Raw genomic sequence first — 20,877 nt, 5'->3', positions numbered from 1 at the left:
ATTGAAATCCTGAGATAATAAACATGTGTTATTTCAAGCCACAAAGGCTGTGGTAATTTGTTTTGCAGTAACAGAAAACTAATAGAGATATATATTATCGAGGTCATTAAGCAAAACCCATTTATACGCAAGTCTTCTCATTTAGTGAAAGAAATAAGGAAGGGAATGCAACAAGGCAGAAAAGGAGGAAAGGAAGTCCATAAGTCTGATTAATGATGTTTAAAACTGTTTCCAAAGTGCCTTACTCTAACTCAAAGTTTGCTCTTATTTTGACAAAATTACAAGTATTTAATTTTTGGTTTTGGACCTATGTTTTATAGAAAGCCATGGATGACTTAGCTTTAGTTTCCTTTAATGTGTCTTTTAACTATGAGATACTAGAAAAGTGTTTTCCCCTCACCTATTGCCAGGAAAGTCATTAGGCATTTTTCTTTTCTTCTTTTTTTAAATTAACTTTTCCTTTTTCTGCTTCAGATTTTTTTATTCTGAATAGTAGGCAGAAAAAAATGAACTATGTCTCACAGTGTTTTCATTTTTGTTTCATCGGTTTTCAATTGGAAGTCTCCCTTATAATGAGAATTTCTATTTATTTATTTAGACTAGGACTTTAAGGGGTTTGCAAATAGCAGTGAATCCTGGAAATGAAAAATACAAAGGAAAACTTGTCTGAAAGGAAAGCAGACTATTTAGACTTTGTTCCAAGTATAATCAAAGTGAAGATGCTACTTCTTTCTGGTGCCAAGAAAGTAAAAAATAAGAAAGAATAAGTCCATTATTTGGTGAATAAAAGATACAGCTTTTGGTACAATACAATCATAGTAAAATTGTTTCAGAGATGGGTTGGAGAAGTAATGGATTTTGAAACAATGTAATCACAGCAAAGGGAATTTCAGGTCCCTGGGCATCAAACAATTTTATGAATAGCCTTACCTACTTTGATAAACTTACAAGTTTCAAGCGGAAGTGAAGAATGTTATATAACTAGGTGAGGATTTTAAATATCCTCCATAGATGATTATAAAATAATTATGATGATCAAAATTTCATACCTTGACCATTCAAACCAGGGGCATAGAGCCTTTTGTTTTAATTGTATAACAGTGTACATGAATCCCACTCTGTTATTGGTAATGAATTTTATATTTGGACACAAACTGGGGACAATGAAACTAATATATAATTGACCTTTAAAGACAGTTGTCTCTCCCATATTAAGAGATGGATCTTGATAAATATACATATTGGTAAGAGATACTTGTCCTCATAAAACATAAATCTTCACTGTAGAAAATACAACTTAACCCTCTCCCAGATATTTTTTTCAGATGGTGCTTAAGGAAGGTCTCACGTTCAAGTCTTTTAAACATTATTTAAGTTTTAAATTTCACATCTTTAAAGCATTTAATTTTCTGTAGCCAAAGATTTGCCATCCTTCATTATTTCCAACTATTAGTAAAGATATTACTGTGATTTAATTTGCACATATTATTTAGTTAGGAATGTGAAACTAAACTGAAATGCTACGTCAGATTTAGTCTGCTTAACTAAGGACAGCCCCTATACTTTGTTGATATATTTTTCCTCTTGTGATACTAAATCATTTCACAATAAACTGTCAAGGCAGAAGACTTTAGGGCTAGCTTTTACCTCTGTACTACGTATGTTGCTGTATCATCTTGTCAGCTTCAGGTATTTTATGCCAGTTTATTCAATAATGGAAGAAAATTATTAAGCTTCTTACAGGTTAGAATAATGATCTATTTATACTTTATAATCTCTATGTTTCACTGTAAGTCAATATCAACTTTAGTTTCAACTGAGGATCTTTAGATCCCTACCATATTAGACACCTCAGTGTGGAGGAAAAGGCGAATTGTGCTAATTAGTAACTGTCACCAAATTAACTAAGCACATCAGGTTTCTTAGCCTCAGCACTGCTGACATTTGAACTAGATAATTCTTTGTCGTGAGGGCTGTCCTATGCCTTGTGGGATGTTTAGCAGCATCCCTGGCCTCTACCCACCAGATGCCAGTAGCATCCCCGCCTCCAGTAGGGACAAACAAAAATACTCAAGGAATTGCCAAATGTCCTCTGGGGTGGGGATTGGGGATGGGAATTGTCCCCATTTGAGAACCACTGCTATACAGAAAAAGATTCGTATGCTGTTATTCAAGAAAACTTAACTTTTGAGGGTTTAGGAATTTAGTTAGGATTTCACACATAAATTTGCACACAGATTGTGATAAGTTTGGAGTTACAGGCATTTTCAGTATAGTCTTTGCTTCTATTGATTAGGAAACACTTCTGTTGGTTAGACCAAATAAAAATGGTTTATATTGCTATTTGATTAGCCATACTCCCATATAAGCAATCTAATATCTATAAGAAGCCATAAATATATTTGTTTCTGGGGTTTTCTTCTACTCTTACAAAACTCTTGACCTTATGTGAGACTAAAACTTTATCTGACCTGAACCTTGAACCATTTTTGCGATATAGCTGTGAAAAATAACTTCATGCTTAATATCTCTTAATTACTTTAGACCCCTTTGACCTGAGATATCTGTCTTCTACTCTGTTGTGGTATTTTATTTTCTTACGTAATTTTTTGTGATGTTTCTTAAGTAAAATAAGTTGCAACAATGAAACTGATGAGTGAATTGGTAGTTTTAAGCAGTAATACATTAGTATACATTTGTTGAATACGTAAAGAGTCAATAAATAACTAAAAAGTGTAAGGAAAAATAAAAATTAAAAATAAGAAGCCTAATTCTCCTTGTCAAAAGTAAAGAAAGATACTTCACCTCTCTCCCTTTCCTTAGAGCATTTACTTTAGAAAATTTATAATTGTAAGCACTTCTCCTTTTGAAATACAGACAAATCCTTTTGAAAACTAGATAGGTCTTTTGGCAGCTTCGAGACCCAGGAATGTCTTTCTCAAGGACCTAGGAGCCATCTCAAGGACCTGGGAGCCATCTCAAGGACCTAGGAGCCAACATCAAGAGAGCTGGCACTTCTGGCTCTCAGTTTCTGTGGAAAGGAAAAAGCCTAACTTGCTCCAAGTTGCAAAACTACCTCCTGTCATAAAAGATATGAGAAGTTTGTTTTTCCTCTGGATAAAGCCAATTAACTAAATAGATTGTCACTACAATTAGCAGGTGAAGCCAGGAGGAACTATGTGTGACCAATGGTACTATCAAGTCCTCTTACTTGAGGATTAGTTATTGTCTATCTTGAGAACATGTATGTTATGGGTTGTATCTGGTCTGCTATGAAAAAGATGAGATTTCTTTCTGTCTTTGCAGTGAATTGCCTGTTTTGAACATTACATTCTGGTTTAATGTTTATTTGGTAACAAAAGCATTTCCTTTGTTACTTCATTTGCGCAGATCTGGGTTGGGAGTAGACTTTGTTTTTAATTATATTTTCCCAAAAAAGGGAGTAATAAAACATGGGTTGAATTGGGATTATGTTAAAGGCATTTTAGTTTTACCTTCATCCATGCTGTAATTCTTTTACCTGAAACGTGAAAGAAGGAAGTTGGACTTCTTGCATTAGCCCTGTTTGGCTGCGTCGGCCCCTGTGACTATACTCTGGCGTTGGACAGCACACTGGCAGAGAAACGTATTGAAGAACTTTCATTTTGCCAAATAGGGCTTCGATTCTTACTGCTGCTATAGTTTAAAATAAGATGTACAGGGAAGGGAAAATACCTGCAAATACGCCCTAGAGATTAACTCTCCCAACTGGATGCTCTGCCACCTCTGCTTTTCTGCTAAATGAGTCCAGAAATAAAGCTATAAAAATAGCTTTTGGGTCAGAAACAGTAAGTTAAAAAGCGGAGCTTTGCTGATTTCAAGGGCCTTTAGGCAAAATACCTTAAGAGGTTTTTCTTCCTTCCTCTCTTTCTACTCCCCTTCTTTCTCTCCTCTTTCCCTCTCTCCTTTCTTTCCTCCTTCCTTTCTTTTCTGTGTCTTTATCTTTGCATTTATTAAGAAGCCAATCATAAGTTAAAAGTTTATTAACTTGAAGCAGGTGGCAATTTAACATCTAGGTAGTTTCACTGAGACCTTTCCTGTGGGTAGGTAACAAAGAAGAATTACTAAACTGATTTCAGTCAAGGCAGAGGACCCTTACTCACTCAGTGCTGACAAAAGCCCACCTAATGGAAGCTCAGCTGGCTGGGCTTTTAGTGTTTTTTCTTCGCTATTTTTCTCTGTCTTCAGTATCTGTTGATACATTGGCTTAATTAATGATTTCCAGCCATTTTTCAAAAGTATTTTTAAAAATTTTAGACTGTTTATAAAACTCATAGTGTCTTAAAAAAACACAATAATCATAATGGAACGATCCATTCGTATATTCCTCAGCAATGCTGTACCTCTATTTCTATTCATCCATGGCAGTCTCCAAGCCTTTTCTCTTCCACCATGATAGAAACAGTAACTGTACATATTGGCTGCCATTAAAATAAATAGACAATGGTGTCTTTCTGATGATTTGTCACTAATTGCCGTGAGTTCAGTATTGCAGATGCTTATGTGTCATACAAACACTAAAAAATAATTTATACAAAGTTTGCAGAAGGATATATGTTAGCTTTCTACATTTGAATTTACAGAAGATCATTTCTCAATACATTCTTGAAACTTTTGAAATAAAAGCAGAGAAAAAATGCATATTCCATATGGCAATTTTAAGTAATTTTTAAAAGTCTTTTTATTATAATGGGCCTTCTATCTTATGTTAACTGTTCGGGTTTCTTAAACACAATCTAAATGGTCTATGCACGGAGGCCATAAAACAAACACATAAAATTACTCTCAATCAATTTGGGCTTTCTGGGCTGATTCTGATACCTGTACCCTTTTGGCAGTCTGACCTATTATTATCATTATTATTATTATTATTATTTTGGTGAGGAAGATTGGCCCTGAGCTAACATCTGTTGCCAATCTTCCTCTTTTTGTTTGAGGAAGATTGTCTCTGAGCTAACATCTTGGCAATCTTCCTCTATTTTGTATGTGGGACACCTCCACAGAGTGGCTTGATGAGTGGTGTGTAGGTCTACTCTGGGGATCCAAACCTGTGAACCCTGGGCTGCCAAAGCGGAGTGCACAAAATTAACCATTACACCACCAGGCCAGCACCCCTGACCTATTTTTTATTGCTGTTATTTTCAAACTCTTCATTCCTGTACCTCTTCAAATAAAAGTTTTGCTCCAAATAATTGTTGATACCTCTTAACTCCAAATGTTATAAATTATCTTGGTGTAGTTAATGTTTTCCTTTTATTTCTTCACTGTCCAACATTATTTACAGCTCCCATATTAGAGATTTAAAAATAAAACGAAAAAACTTGGAGCCAGCCTGGTGGCACTGTGGTTAAGTTCCTGCACTCGCTTTGTCCGCCCGGGGTTCTCAGGTTCAGATTGTGGGTGCGGACCTAGCACCACCTGTCAAGCCATGCTGTGGCAGAATCCCACATAAAATAAAGGAATATTGGCACAGATGTTAGCTCAGCAACAATCTTCCTCAAGCAAAATGAGGAGAATTGGCAACAGATGTTAGCTCAGGGCCAATCTTCCTCACAAAGAACAACCCAAAAACCAAAATCCAAAAAACCTCAAGCAATTTGTATAATTTTGTTTTTTTGCTTGAACATATTTATTATGAAATTTGAATTTAGTCAAATCACTAGTTGATATCTACCAGTGATGGGAAAAATACTCTTTGTTTATAGTTTAAAGAATCACTGTATTTTATCAGTTTCCATGGATCATTTTGGCATCATCTTGGACTAAGTTTTATTTTACTGTGTTTGACAAAAGAGAAAGTATCTTTGTAAGTATGTGTATATAGTGGTTACATAATCATACGTATTTTTCCAAATTCCTCGAATTGTAGTCTTGAAATTGGTAAATTTTGTTGTATGTGAACTTACCTCAGTAAAGCTCATTTAAAATAGAAAAAAGCAAACAGCCCATGCATGTAACAATATGGATGAATTTTAAAAATATATTTATTGAGCAAAAAAAATGTCAGATGCAAAAGTGAATTCCATATGAAATTGAAGAATAGGCAAAAATAATTTAGGCTATAGTAATCAGAACAGTAGTTTCTGAAGAGGGATAGAGATTGACTCAAATGGGACCTGAGTAAACTATCTGGGGTAAGGGCAGTATCTCATATCTTGATTGTTAACGTTGAATATACTGGTAGATATTGTCAAAACTCAGTGGATTGTATATTTAATATCCATGCATTTTACCTTGATAAGCAACTTAAAGAATAACAATAAATTTAACTTTATTTTACCTATCACTCAAGTACAAATAGATCATCGCTAGTTCCTTACAAGTCCCCTTGGTGCCCCTGCTTAGTCATATTTCATAACCTCATTCTCATATATCCCCTGGATTCTGAAGCAATACACAGCCTTGTTGAGTGGACGCTCTCTACCAGCCCTGGCTGCACAGAGCTCACACTTCCTCGACTAAATGTGCCTTCCAACTCCTCCATAAGTATGGGGGCAGCACCCCGGCTCCCATGGAATTCTAAACAATACATCCTTGGTGTTGTAGTAGCATCATCCTATGACTTTTGCAATGGCAACATAAAATTACAGCCTCAAAATATAGATTGCCCAATCCAGCTTGTGACAGTTAATGACATACAGAGGCAAAAGGAGAATTACTGAATATAGACTTGACCTGTACCACATTTCCTCTTGAGAGATTCGTACAATTTCAGTCAACCTGTCAGATTCATAATGGAGGTAGATTTAAACCCAGACCAAGGGCTTCCAGTTCTAAATATTACTTGAACAGTGCTATTATACTTTTGCAATTTGTGGTGATGTTACAATAAATAGTTTCCTGATTATAACTTTATAGACCCCAATATCAGAATTACACCTGGTTTTTAAGGTTAAATTAAAGAATAAGTTACGTAGTCTTGTTCAAAATTTAAGCAAAGTACTATGCTTCATTGGGCCCATTAGGAGAGGTTCCTGCTTGTATTCCGTCAGATTTTCTCCACATGACTCTGGACTCTTGTGACTGAAATAAATACTGTATCATTTGGTGCTCTGAGAGTCTTCAGTAAATATCACCCCACCAGAATTGTCAAATGAATTCTGAAAACGGTGAAATAAAACAAAAAAGAAAGCATAAAGAATACAATACCACCTAGAGAACGCATGTAGCAAAGTTGGAAGATGCAGCTAAGAATGAGAGTCAAATAGACCCTGCACTTAATACCCAGAATAAGCCAGGTTTAACTAGGAGGCACAAACAACATTGGACCAAGGAAAGCTATGCTCTGTAGGAAAGAGTCCAGAAGGAACAGAAGAACGTGTGCTCTTTGCAAGCAGCTTATTTCCATGAGAGGCAAAATAGGGAAGAGCTGAGGGGAGTGTGCCTGTCCAGATATGCTCCCAAATTTATCAATTCCACCTTCCCAGTGTAGAAAGAAATCTGAGTATAACCATTGGAGTTACATCTCCTTCATTAGAAGGAAAGACCAAGAGGGGTGATAAGCATTCCTCTTGGTTTCTTCCAAATAGGTATGATTGCTTGCCAAAGTTGAAAGTTCTAAAAGTATCTAACCTTGTTTCTTTTCTTTGGGGAAAATATTGTAAGTGCCATCACTTTCAGGATTACTGAAGTCTTGGTATAATTACCCTTATTATCATGGTTAATTTCACCATACAGGCCAACTCTTCATAGTAAAGGAGAAAAGAAAATTAATCTTGTTTAGATCAAGTAAGTAACAAATGCATTTCTGGTGTCCCTAAGCAATGTCAGTTTCACTACACTTCCACCCGTCTTGTGCAATCCACCCAGTTTTCTAGCAACTAGTGCCTGGGATCATACAGTTCTCGGTCACCATTTTGGATCCCATCATGGAGCATGTAAGGCTTACCTAATTTTCAGATAAATTTCAGTAGCATCTTATCTGGGAAAACTCTTAAAAATATATATTCAAAAGCCAGAGTTTGAAATTGCAGGGTATGTCTTATCCACCTAAGATGTCTACATGAATGCTAAACAAGGTATATTAATTTCCTGTGGCTAATGTAACAAACGACCAAAAACTTAATGGCTTAAATGCATAAATTTATTCTCTCAGAGTTTTGGACACCAAGTATTACTGAGACAAAATCAAGGTGTTAGCAGGAGCATGCCCCTCTGAAGGCCCTAGGGAAGAATTTGTTTTCTTTACCTCTTCCAGCTATTGATGGCTGCCAGCATTCCTTAACTTATGGTTGCCTCACTCCAATCTCTGCCTCCATGGTTACATCTTTTACTTTGCTTGTGTCTGTCTTTCTTCTCCATCTGCCTTTCTCTTATAAGGACACTTGTGATTGCTATTAGGGCCCATCCAGATAATCCAGGATAATTTTCCCATCTCAAAACCCTATTTTAATCATATCTGCACTTTTTTCCATATATGGTAACATTTACAGGACCTATAGGATCTGATATCTTTGGAGGCCATTATGTAGCCCACTACACAAGGCATCAGCAGTCCGTAGTTGAGGGCTGTACCACGATCAAAGACATAAACAGATCTTGGATGCTATTATTACTAACAGTTCATGCACTACTTATTTTCTGTAACTTCTTCAGTGACTAATCTCCTCAGAAAGAGGAACGCATCTAGCTGGTTCGTATCACAGCTGCATCCTCCAAATGACTGAAAACTCTTCACATTTGCTTTGTTCCTAGATTGTGTTGTCAAATCTAGTCCGAATCCATTGAAACTGGTCTCCAAAACCTTTATATGGACTTGCTCAATTCACTAGGGTAAATTTCACAACCAAAATATGATACACTAATTATTTAAGTGGCTCTGTGTCATACAATCAGCTTTTAAATATCTAAGATAACTTTTAAACCCCTTTCTCATTCACTCAACTCTACCACAAAGCATATACCAACTGGTACCAAAGACGGAAGGATGAAAACTGACCTTATTATGATTCTACTCTCCCTCAAATATACAGGAGCCATCTGCTCATATGAAAAAAAAACCATGAGGTCTTTAAAAACTGTGTTATTACCAAGGCCATATTTCTTCAAATGTGATCCTACATGTGTATCTGGTTCCATATTTCTTCATTTCCTCTCATTCTAGGTCCATACCTTCAATCCATACTTCAAATATGATCAGCTATGGGAAGCTAAATATGTTATCACAGTTCTGAATGTCTCTTGACACTGTGGCCATCTCCTAATTCAGAGGAAATCAGTTGGACTCATGGACTGTTTATGAGAGTATTCTTCCAACTTCAAAATTTCTGTAGAATATTTCTTCCATTGAATAAACCTGAAAAAGCCCTGTTTATGCCTAGCATAAGCTGGTTAAGAATTGCAGGGTCTCTTAGCTTACTGAATGGCTTGCACAAGGTGATAAACAACATTCACCAAATTTCGAGTAGTTATATACCTGATGGTACACTGCTCATTGGGACATCTGGATATGGAAAATGCATAGGTAACACAATACTACTTTTATGGAGAGGAAGAGTGCTTTCCTGCAGTGTGGTAGAGTAGAAGGATCACATGTTTTGGTTTCAAACAGGCTTGAATTTAGACCCTGAATCTTATATTCCAAAGTCACTAGGTACAACAAGACAAGTTACTCAAATCTTCTGAACTTTAGTTTTCTCATCTGAAAAATGGGGATAATAATAACTATCTTAGTATTGTACATATTTAACAGCAGTGCATATATAAAGAAGCTAACATGGTGTTTACTAAATACTAGATATCCTGTAATATTTGCGCTATTTATTCACAGCATTTATATCCTGTATAAAATTCCATAGGAAAGCTTTTGTTAGAATGAGTATTGTTATTTTATTTATCTTATACTTTCACTCTATTTTTATTTTCATTTCAAAAGGTAATACTACTTGATCACTACACAGTGATAAGACTACTTTAGAACTACGTGAAAAATGTCGAAGTGTATTAATGTAGCAAAGTTTAAGGAAATATCTGACATACATTTCAATGTATAAACAACAGTATGCATATTGTCATGCTTTATGATGTTTGAATATCATTGCCTAGAAATTCAGGATATATTTATATTTTACAGCTAATCATGCTTAGGCTTTATTGTTTTTGTGTTTTGGAATTATTTTGAGAAGTCAAACAGCAATATAGGTACTTTCTCAATTCCATTCTAATCTATGATAAAATAGGTAATCCCTAGGTTATCTTTTTTCAGAAAAAGGTAGTAATATCCCTGCTAGAAGAGCCACTCAAACATTTGCTACCTTATTGGAACTCTCTAGGGCACAGGTGGAAACTAGAAGATGATATAATCAAAATGTAAGACTTGAAGGTTGCTGATAATACAAGGCCTTCTTTCAGAAAATATTATGATTTAGGAGAATGGTAAAAGATTACTGCAGTATTTACCTTTCATTACCTACCGTGTGTTATATTTTCTCATTCAATCCTCACAATATCTTGTTTGTGACCCTTGGCCATTAAAATAACCTCTGAAAATAATGCCGTTTTATCCCTTTTAGACTATAACATACAAGCATCATTTTTTTTGTAAAGTGTTTTTTGTAATAGGTAGAATATTAATTTAAAATGTCTTCAGGATCTGTTTTGTGGCTGCTTATTAACTCAGAGTATTTTTATTAAAATGACTGAATTTTGGAGTTCACTGGACTTGTGATAGAATGTTCAAAATGACTGCAAAGCATTATTAGTACTAAGCACAGAAATGAGTAATAGATCTGAATTTGACATCTCTTCTTGTCTAAAGAGAGTTATTGGTTTCGTAACATTAACTTCAACTGTCCATTTGCTACATTTTGTCAGCCTGATAATTTTCGGCTGGCTTCAGGTGAAATTTTCTGTAACAGAGCCTTTGAAGTAGCTCATTTTGCTTTTAGCTTTCTAAAATAATAGAAGAGTCTGCTTTGAGATGGTTTAACCTTTACTTTTTTGTTTTTTCAGGCTTCATGAGCAAATGTATGAATGCGAGCAGAGCTCGTGGGGTTTTATTTTCCATCCATAATGGAAGTAACACACTGCAAAGACGAGCCAGGATACCTTGGACGCCCAAGCACTCTCAGAAGTGAAGCCAGGGCTCTGCATTTCTATGGCAGTCACTTTTAGGGTTACACTAATTTTTCCTGTTCAATCTCAGCTCCTCACAGAACCTCTCATGAGCTGAGAGTCCTGGATGAAAGTAAAAATAGCATTGCTATATTCCAAACTCAGCAGTAAGACTTCTTTCTCTTTCAGACTCCAAACTTAAAGTAAAAGCATGACAGTGTAATGCATCTGAGGAGTCTGAAAGGAACTTGAACTTGCTTTAGAATTTCACTGAATGAAAACAGAAGAGTAATTTCTGTATCCACTGGGCAGAAGAAGAGTAAAGAAAAAGGAATACTTCAGTGCTGTGTTACATTTACCTTTTTAGAATAAATGGATGATTTTTTTCCTAAGATTATCACAACTTGGTTTTTTTCTTCCAAAAGCCTAACATGTTCGTGAAGTTTAAAATAAACCTATATTACTTTTGATTTTTAAAATCTCCTCAATTAATTTAATAAATGTAAATCTGACTCCAATGTGTCTGCATCCATATTCACAGTGAAACAAAAAGAATAGTGCCTTGTGTTAGTTTTCTCTTAACTAATTTAATTTTATGGGCCTTATAATTTGCAAAAAAGAAAAAAAATGACAGCACATGAAACTGCTAAATATATGATGGCCATATAATATCAATGTGGGACATTCCTGTGTTTAAAATACATTGAAACCCATATGATGTAAGTGCTAAAATTTTCACACTGCAAATAAATATTAATGCAGTAAGTCAAGTAATTTTATTCCAGTTACTAGTATGACTATAACATTATGTTTTATTAAAATACAAATATTTTATTACCTTTAATTTTCTTGGTTATAGTATTGTAATATTAATAACAGCTGGTTTGCTGAATAGGACTACTAGGGTATTTATTAGGAAGCAATAAAAAAGAAAAAAGGCCTCTGCCATACTTTTTGATGTCATATAACTGCTCAACTTTCAAGATCTCAGGATTGCAAAAAAAGTACTACAAAGTTAAAAAATTGTACAGCTGAAAAGTTTAAACATTATCATTACAAGCTCCCACCCTCCAATCTGATTTCTCAAAATTTTCAAGAATATTTGAACCTTCTCTCTGAATTGTGACAGATGGCAACTATTTTGGTGGTGAACATGATACAGTCTATATAGAAGTTGAAATATAATGATGTACACCTGAAATTTATATAATGTTATAAATCAATATGACCTCAGTAATAATAAAATAAAATACACGTTCCTGGACAAAAAAAAAAAGAATTTATCAGCTAGTAAGAAATATAGTGTATTAGATGTTGGTGACTGCATAACAAATCACCCCAAAACGTATTTGTTTCAAACAATAGATTAGACTAAGTTTCATTACATGACAGTCTCAGGGTAGCACTCCAAGGGGAGCAAGAACAGTAGCTTCAAGTTCTCTCAGGAGCTCTGGAAAGCTCAAAAAATTTCTTTCTCAACATTCTGTTAGCCAACACAGGTCATAAGGCCAGCACGGGTTTAGGGTGTAGAGAAACAGACTCCACCTCTTAACAGGAACTGTGAAATATCGTGGTTCATGTTTTCAATATCCCATTCCACACGTGTCTTCTCTACATTGACTGCCTTTCTGGTTTTTTTTGTCCCAGCTTTATTAAGATAATTGACATATAACATTGTGTAAATTTAAGATGTATAATGTATTAATTTGATGCAAAATGATTCCCACCATAGATTCAGCTAACACCACCATCATGTCACATAATTACTATTTTTGTGTGTGTGTGGTGAGAACATTCAAGATTTACTTTCTCAGAAACTTTCAAGTATATAATACAGTATTATTAACTATAATCACCATGCTGTCTATTAGATCCCCAGACTTATTCGGGTATATATCCAAAGGAAATGAAAAAGGATCTCAAAGAGATATCCTCACTCCCATGTTCATTGCAGCATTATTAACAATAGCTAAGACATGAAAACAACTTAGTGTCTGCCAATGGATGAATGGATAAATAAGATATATATATATATATACATAGACACCATAGGATATAATTTTGCCTTGAGAAAGAAGGAAATCTTTCCTGTTTCTTGTGAAAAAATATTTGAGTCATTTAGAATTTGCCACTTGTAGGGAGGGGGAACTTTGGGAAAACAAGATTTTTATTTCTCCCTTTATCTGGGAGTCAGAACAGTATGCCAGCTGTTTTTACACCTCATATCATTGCAATTAGTAAGACTCCTTTAATATACTGAGACTCATTCACTAAAAATTTTTGAGCCAATTCCAATCAACATAAGCAGAGTATTAATTGCCTCAAACCCAACTGCATGTTAGATCTCTGAGTATTGTTTCTGCCATATGGCCAGTCTGTGATATCCTAGGATGCTGCTCTGAGTACCTGTATTCCACACTGTTTCTGCCTTAGTTCTTGGTTGTATTTAGCTTATAAGTTCTTTCCTGGGATAAGAATTTTACCATAAACCCAACCCTTTGACTTTGGTACTGAGGAACTGCCTAGCTCAGTCCATTTATTGCCCTCAATGGCTATTTGTTGCCACTCAACAGCATAATATTTTCACCGTTGACTTTGTGTCAGTTCCACTGCCTAGAGCAAAGTGTGCAAACTTGTAGATTTCAGGAGAAATCTGGTCTGCAATTGTGTCTCGTTTGACCAAAACTGTGTTTTAACACAGCTGCATACTAACACTAAAAATGTAACCTGAAATTTAAAATCCTATACCATGTACAATCACTTCAAATGAAATACTTAACTATAAAACTAACAAAAATTGTGTGGGATCTATATGCTGAATATACAAAATGCTGATGAAAGAATTCAAAGAAGGCATAAATAAACAGAGAGACATAGCATGTCTGTGGATTTGAAGATTCAACATAGTAAAGATGTCGATTTTCTCCAAATTGAACTATAGGCTTTGTACAATTCCTGTCAAAATTCCAGAGAGATTTTGTAGACATAGACAGGCATATTCTAAAATGTGTATGGAAAGGCACAAGCCTAAGAATAGATAAAAGCCTCTTGAAAAAGAAGAATAAAGAGGGATAAATCCCCATACCCAATATCAAGGCCAACTATGAAGCTACTGAACTCAAGGCAGCGAGGTATTGGTAGAAGGGCAGTCACAGAGATCGGTGGAACAGGGTAGAGAACACAGATAGACTCGTACAAATATGCCCAGTTGATTTTTGACAAAGCTACAAAAGCAATTCAATTAAGAAATGATAGCCTTTTCAAAAGATGGAGATGGGACAAGATGATCTCAGCAGATAAAATAATTAACCATAAAGTTCATACCTTATACAAAAGTTAACTCAAAATGGACCAAAGATTTAGACACAAAAAGTAAAACTATACTTAGAAAAAAACATAGCAGAAAATCTCCAGAACCTAGGATTAGTCTAGTTTTGTATATTTGAAATACTTCCTATTTAAAATACCAATTTTTAATGTAAACACAATACCACCTTTAGACGTAAATGCTACGTTACATGAGAAAAAATAACAATATTGAAAAGAAAACTATTTTGTTATACATGTATGAGTTGAATTACTCATATTAAAGAAATAATTAATCAAGTGCATTTATAAATGTATTTGTGCTACTTGTTTGTGCTACTGAAGAAAAGTGGTATACTTTGCATAACATGAGCTGATTACAATGAAAGCCTAGAAAATCTTCAGCAGGTAAGGTGAACATGTAGAGGGGCATCTTAGGTTAGAAACTAGCTAAGAAGCCATTGAGACATGCTTTGTAAAGCCATCAGGGAAGAAGATTAAGAGCCGGGCACGTGAGAAGTTGCCAGTGGACTTCTCCTGATGTTGTTCCTACATAGTTTGGAACTTATGCTCTCTTTTGCACTAGATAAAAGGTTAAAATCCTCACTTAGCAAGTACCAGAAGTTTCTAGAGAAAAAGGAATTCTTTTCATGTGAGTAATTTAAAAAGTATGCTCCCCTGGTAGCTGTTGGTACATTCTTCAAGTGCCTGTAGAATAATACTTTCTTGGCTGTGACTTCATAGATTCTGTGAATTTATTATTTAGCCTTAAATTTATAACTCGCTTTCATTATCCATTTGTAGGCAATGCAAGAATGATGGATATCAATCTTCAAAACCTTGAAGAATTAAAGTTCTGGAATATTAGCATCATACAAGCTTCATATACTATTTTATATTTGCATGGCACCCTGCCTGGTACAAATGTTTTCATATAATATTTCATTTTCTTGCCAAAGTGACTTCCATGGAGACAGAGATCAAAGTTTTGAGGTTTTTAAATGACAGCCCAAGATTACAAGGCTAAAAATTCTTACCTAATGTAAGTATTATATTTAAAATTTTTCTGCGAGAGGCTTCTTGATGGGGTTACCATATAAAATATTGTCTAAACTGAGATACTTCATTTCCAAGACAAATTCTGAACCAGATGGGATCCTGGAGCAACAGATACAAATTACGACTATTTTGTGCAAACTGAAATGTATATTTACTCTATTGGAGATATTAGAAAACATTAAAACCTAGACAAATAGGTAAGATTTTAAAAATAAAATTCTTCAGCAAAACCACTCAATTTTTTGTATAGTAACTGCATATGTCTCAGTTTAAGACAAGGAAGATATCATGTAAACTGCATAGCTGTCTATGCCAATGCACAATTATGTATCAACTTGCTTAAATAAGAAGGATTTTCTGTGCTCAGTCTGTCAAGAAAGTAGTTTCTTTGACATTCCCTTTCTTAATTATGATTTTACTCTTTTTATATCCATACAGTAGACTATAACTCTCATTGTGCAACATGGAGGTAATGAGGTGGGACGCTGAAATGAAGCATGGGAATACTTATAATAGATTTTATTCTGAGTCATAAAGATCTCTCTCTTGAACAGAAATTTTGCATTACGTATTGTGAGGTTTTAGTTTTTACACAAAGCACCCAATCAAAAGAATACTACAAACACCGGGAGGCCCTAGAAGACGTTTTTTCTTCTTCCTAAGCAGAGATCCAAAGAGCGGGAGCAGAAGCAAATCCTACCTAGTCCCTTAGATAAAAACCTACCAGAAAACATGAATTGGGTACAGCCATTCACGATCTCCAGCTGAAGTCTGAAACAAGGTGGCTGAACAACAGTATATTAGCTTTCTTGACAAACCTAATTCCTAGATTGATCTCCCCACATCGTGTTGTATATGCAATCAACTGACCAAACAGAAATAATAAAAAAGACGTAGGGACCCAATCTTGAAACTGCCATAAGGGAAATATTGCCTTGAAGAATCAGAGAAAAAGAATACTTTCGAAAGTAGTTACTTCAGATATCAGACGAATATATGTTAAATTTTTGGTTTGTTTTCTCAAGAGGGCTTAAAAATAGACTTTATGGAGACAGAGTATATTGACTATATTTTCTTATGTTCTGTATTCTGGATGCTCTAGAATTTAAGGCCATGATCCTGGAGAGACTGTCCCTCTCAGGGCTAGCTAATTCCTAGAGAGTGCAAAGGACTCTCCTTAGAGCACACCTGTGATATACAAACTAACCAATCCAGAGCCCATACCCCCAAGCATCATCTTTATCAAAGGCTCATGCACCAAGCTAATACTATCCCTGCCCTAAGTCACTGCAGGTCTGGTACTGGGCAACTAGGGACCATTGCTATAACCCAGAGCCCACTGAAATTATTCAAACTGTCCAACTCTAAGTTATTCAGTTTACTACCCTGCCTCACTCATTCCTGTCCTCGAAACCCAAATAAAGTCTCGGGGCCGTGTTCTTGCCTTGTGCCACCCTACCTCCTGACAAAGCCTAGTCTTTCCCCATGTGGCCTGCATGGCATGCCATGCCTCCTGTTTCTAGGGATCTGTGAATATAAACATCTTCTTTCATGACAGTCATTTCTGTGTCTGCATGTCTTATCACACCTGATTCAAACAAATGCCAGGTATATTTGAACACACCGAGGCATAAAGGAATTTAAGTAAAATTTAAAAAGCAATAAGTTGAAATAAACAAGGAGAAAATGACTATAAATAAAAAGATAAAATTAAAATATGCATCAGAAGCTATCCCAAACAAAATTAATTCTATAGAAATGGAACTCAAGACTTTACTTTGGAAAGTAAAATCCTTAGCATTATATAGTGCTTTTAACAAAGTCTAGATCTACTCTTAATACTTGCATCAACTCCCCATGGTTTCACCTCTCGAGGCTCTTCTATAGAATATTGACCTCATAAGGATTTTTTGAAAGTAAATTTGGTTATGTGAATAGATAACTTAACCGCATGCTTGGCAAATAGCACACACTCAATAAATTGTAGCTCTATTAATAAATTAAAATGATAAAAGAGGTGCAACAAATGTGGAAAATCCATCTATGAATAGTAATTGGGTTCCTGTAGAAGAATTTAGAAACCAGCATTCAAAGGTATAACAGAATAGTGTTGTAAGATTTAAAATACCTGAATCTGAAAATTTAAGACCTCACTATATTTCAGGAACTTTACTGAAAAGAGACCCACTCTTATGCTTAAATTTGTGAATTTACTTTTATATCGATACAAATGTTTCCAAATATTCCAATAGAATTAACTTATATAGTTTTAATTTAGATTAAATTGTAACTAGATTAATTAAAACTTCTTCTTGACACCAAATGCCAGAAGACAATGAAGCACAGGTTTTCAGACTTTAAGAGTCTACGTAAGAAGGCTATATGGGACTGAATTGTTTTGTGATAAAGTACAGAAAGTTATTATTAGATATACACTGACTCAGAAAATATATTGATTAGCTATGTTCTTCAAAAATTATTTAAATTTAATGCTTCAGCAAATAAAAAGAGAAATCAGAACTACAGACATCTCAGAAAACCTGGAAAGTTGTCATGGGGTAGAATGGACTGGATGAAATGACAGCTTTAGAAAGGTCCTGAGATAAGTATCAGCTTTGCTAATTACTGGATTCCAAAGGGACATGAAAACCTGCTCTTAATTCTCTACTTCATATCAAAAGTCCATCTGGAGTGTGGAGTCAAACAGAATTAGTCCTTAGGCAATGGAGTGTGTAAACAAGTGAAAGATCCATGTGCGAGAAACATCAGGAATAGCTGTTACTCTGGCAACCTGGAGAGCATGTGTCTTGCATAAAAGGGCACTGCAATTTAAATCTATCCAAATTTATCAGAGAAGATTGCAGGTAGATGTGTTTCCAAACCTCCTAATTTTATAAGAGATCAAAAGTTCAGATTTCATGTAAAATCTGATTTGCGTATGTAGGGTTTATTTTGCTTTTATTTTTTAATAAACTTTTTTATTTTGACATAAGTGTAGATTCACATGTGGTTGTAAGAAATAATACAGAAAGATCCCTTCACTCAGTTTCTTCCCCTGATAACATCTTGCAAAACAATAGGGCGTTATCACAACCAGGCTATTGACATTGATACAGTGGAGATATAGAACAATCCCATCTCCTTAAGGATCTCTCCTGATGCCCTTTTACAGCCACACCTACCTACTGCCCAGACCACTCTCCCTCCCAATGTCCCTGACAACCTCTAATCTGTTCTCCATTTCTCCAATTTTCCATCTCAAGAATGCCTTATATTAATACATGACCTTTTGCGATTTGCTTTTTTGACTCATGGCTCTCTAGACAGTCATCTAAATGGCCATATGCATGCATAGTTTGTTGTCCTTGCAAACTAGTATTCTGTGAAATGGACATATTGTAGTTTGTTTTACCATTCACTTGCTGAAGGACATCTGGACTGTTTCTAGTTTGGGACTCTTATGAATAAAGCTCCTAAGAACATCGTACAGGTATTTATGTGACGATAGGTTTGCATTTCTCTGGGATAAATGCCCAAGTGGGCAATTGCTGGGTCACCTGATGGCTGCATGCTCAATGTGTTTTCCAGAGCTGTCCTATTCTTTTTCATCCCCAAGAGCATTGTGTGAGTGATCAAGTTTGTCTACATCCTTGCCTGCATTTGGTGGGGTTACTATTTTTTATATTAGTAATTCTGATAGGTTACAGCGACAGCTTATTGTGAGTTTCTTGTTTCAATTTATCTAATAAATCTGGACATCTTTTCATGAGCCTGTTTTCCATGTGTATATTCTATTTAGCGAAATGTGTGTTAACCCTTGCCCATTTTCTAATTGGATTTTTTTTTAATGTTAATTCTTGAGAGTTTTTTATACACTTTAGATACAAGTGCGTTGGATATATGTTTTGCAAATATTTTCTCTTCAATATTAGCTTTTTAATATAGTTCAATTAATTAATACTAATTCATATAGAGTTTGTTAATTTTTCATTGGTAAATACATCTGTGTATGAATCGCAGTGGTTATATATTCCTATGTTTGTGTACAACTAGATAGTTTTCTGATATTTTACTCTTATATAAAAAATAATTTTCTATGGCTCTTGTGTATATATATGTTAGAAACTGAATAATATTATTTTCACATCTTCAACTGTTCTTCATTGATATTACCAAATTGTTCTTAATTTTAGTGTCACTTAACAGTTTTCTCAGCAGTACATGAGGTGTCCTATTTTCTGTGCAAGTTCACCAAACTGAAGATACAAATTATGTTCACAAACAAGATTTACTATCATGATGATACAAATTTTTCTCAGAGTTAATCTATAAATTAAAAGCAAGTCCAGTCAGAATCCTAAGAGTTGTTGGAAATTGATGTACAGTTCCTAAAATCCAGTTGGCAGAGAAAAGTTTCAAGAATAAAACAGACAATTTCAAATATAGTAGTTAAGGATGGGAGATTTTCTACCACATATCAAAATGTACCATCCAGCTAAAATAAATATGTCAGTGCCACAGATTTTTGGAGATATTTTAACATTTGTCTCCCCAGAGCTAACGGAGATAGGCAACCACAGAGCCACTTCACAGTCTGTGTTTCTCTTCTCCATCAGTATTGTCCTTAGCAGAGAGCAAGAGAGCTCTGCCCTCGGCCTTGCTTCTAGAGGACCCTGTGTGGCATTCCTCTTTCTCTGCCTTTCCAAAAGAATGTGCCAACCTGGAGACAATGTTCCTTCCTGCTTAGGACCCTCCTGTGGGTACCCAGAAATATATAATTTCCTTCTCAAACTGCCCCTTCTGAATCTGGTGTGCTCTCTTCTGAGGTTCCAGGTGTACCCCTTAATATAGTGAAGGCCATCATGTGGCTATTTGCAGAAAGAGTGCACAGAATTTTAAATTGTTTGGAGGATCTGCCAATTACCAAGTATACCCATTCCAATTATATATTCAAGGACCAAATAAATGACCCCCAGATGGAACGTTAGATCTAGTGAATTCATAGTGAGCCAGGCCTGGGACAGGATTCCGTTTATTTCCTGGCTTGCATGTGTCCTCACTTCTAATAAGAGGGCTGCCATAAAACTTCAGGTCCTTTTGTATCGTCAGTTTGGATCTTGTATTCTTAAGTCCTCAGAAATGTTTAAATATTCTCTTTTTTCCTGTTCACAGTTGTACAAATAAATTTCCATAGGTCCCCGTGGGAGAAGAACTAGAGGAATCATTAACATATATATTTGACATGGTGTTGCAAGAGTCTTCCTTCTGAAATTCTGGCCACTCTGTTAGTTACTGGTTCCAGATCAGGGAACTGATTCAGTTCAAGAAATTGGGAACTCATGCATTCTCGATTTCTTTTGGATTTATAGACTGAGCATGAACCATGTTACCTGCCCACTTAACTTGCCTTTAGAGACATTG

Source organism: Equus przewalskii, chromosome 8 (assembly GCF_037783145.1).
Source record: "Equus przewalskii isolate Varuska chromosome 8, EquPr2, whole genome shotgun sequence".
NCBI classification, from domain to species: Eukaryota; Metazoa; Chordata; class Mammalia; order Perissodactyla; family Equidae; genus Equus; species Equus przewalskii.
This window is presented reverse-complemented; position numbering follows the sequence as displayed.